The sequence below is a fragment of the Austrofundulus limnaeus genome, unplaced genomic scaffold (assembly GCF_001266775.1).
Source record: "Austrofundulus limnaeus strain Quisiro unplaced genomic scaffold, Austrofundulus_limnaeus-1.0 Scaffold403, whole genome shotgun sequence".
Lineage (NCBI taxonomy): Eukaryota > Metazoa > Chordata > Actinopteri > Cyprinodontiformes > Rivulidae > Austrofundulus > Austrofundulus limnaeus.
The window spans coordinates 9108-10942 of NW_013952805.1; the positions used below are offsets into that span (position 1 = coordinate 9108).

General features: G+C 33.5%; 1 long non-coding RNA gene across 1 annotated transcript; it reads right to left on the reverse strand.

Annotated features, from left to right (window-relative positions):
• Positions 1–432: 432 nt before the first annotated feature.
• LOC106528769 (uncharacterized) lies at positions 433–1005 on the reverse strand. The gene is made up of 2 exons (XR_001311541.1): positions 730–1005; positions 433–636 (listed from the first exon to the last, which is right to left on the reverse strand). It is a non-coding gene; the product is annotated as an uncharacterized LOC106528769 (long non-coding RNA).
• Positions 1006–1835: the final 830 nt, after the last annotated feature.

Consider the following 1835-nt stretch of genomic DNA (forward strand, 5'->3'; position numbering starts at 1 on the left):
ATATAACATTTTAGACACATTCTAGACAGTTTATCAGCTAAAAAAAGTTAATTTTGGGGTAAGTTACTCTTTAAGCTAGGACTTTTTTGATAACTTTATTAGTTTTAGCTAACTTGGTCCGTGTCCAGCTTCCTGTACAGCACAGCTAAAATAAACCAAATGAAAGTTGTTCAAAGACTCCTGACGATTTTAATTATTTTTATTGATAAGAATAAAAAGGTCATCAGCACTTGCTGCATACATGCAGAAATGAGAACCAAAACCCACAGTATGCAATTGTAGATCACTCTGAATGATTTGTTAATGTGACGACATTCAGGTGATTGTGATTCTGTTAGTAAATGGTAAATATACCAAAAACACCTTTAAAACATAGTTTGACATATTGGTATCCTAAAGAAAATGTACCAGAAGCTCACTTAAACAATACACTGAGTTTTTATCATTATGACTTTATTAAGGAAACCAAAGAAGAGCATACAGTACTGTATGATGCAGCTCAGTTGGTGTTTTTAAGAAAAAAAACATTGTTTACAGGTGTCTTCACATCTGTTTAGAGAGCACTTCTTGCAGCTGCATTCACCATCATTATCTTCATAACAGTGAGGCTTGAACAGATGTAAAGATTTGGCTAAACTGAAAAGCAAAAGAACAAAAACAAACATTTAACATGTTTATGGCAGCATTATGAGAAGAGGTGAAGTTTTTAGCCACTTTATTTATTCTCACCTCATGGGCCTATTAGTGGTACGCATTTGGAACCACATTTATATTGGCAGCATTTAGTAAATTTGCATTTTCTGTGCCAGGAGCACTGATATCCACACTCCCCATGAGTTGGACACTTATGAAATGCTGAGGAAAATGAGAAAACGATTATTTACGCAGTCAGACAAATATGAGCTTTGAGAGAAACTCTGATTGCTTTAACATTTTAATTTAAATAGATTGAACAATCTTTATTATAAATTTTGTTAAATATTGTATCTCTCTCTTTGAATAGCAGAAGCACAACCAGATTTGTCAGCTCCAGGGCAGATTGTGTCATTCTGACATGGTTTTAAAGGAGAAAAATATTTAGAGTGCTTTGGATGTTGACCTGGTTTTAGCAAAAAATCTGAGAGGTAATGAGAGAAAGCGTAATTTCTGCAAAAAGCTTACAAACCAAAACTCGGACAAATGAGATGAGAGAATTGTCCGTTTTAATTGTCCACAATTGAAGGTAGACTGTCTTGTTTAGCAAAATATCTCATGAATAACTTAAAAGTTTAATGAAACGTTCAGAAATAAGTCCCACTTAGTGAGATCACTTGCCAAGGTTTTAAACTAAGACTCACCTAAGTCTTGTGATTTTATTCTGTAATGTTTGGATTAAGTCCTGTAATTTGAGGTTGATTCAGTAAATCTATAAGATTTTATTCTTGTTTTGTTTTGTTTTACTGTAAGTGTTATGTTGCATCAAATTATTTGTTTTCATTTATTGTTTTCAGTGAGTAAGGGATTTAATTTAATAGTTACTGTACATCGTTTGCACAGAAGATGGCAGTGTAGTGCCAGAGGCAGTAGGTGTGGATACCTGGCCTTCAGGTAGAGAGAGGTTTAATTAGTGTCAGCAGCTGTTTGCCCCTCAGTGTTTGGCAACCACAGAGATGCTTTTGACATGTATGGTTCAATTATCTTTTGTAAATGAACAGGAGAAACATGAACTGATTTTGTTTTTGGTTTTACATTTTTCTCCTCAAACAAGATTGTGTGCATAAACATTTGTTACATTGAAATGAATTTAAAATATGCAGTTAAAATATTCACATAGCTTTAGTAGCAGGTTATTAATT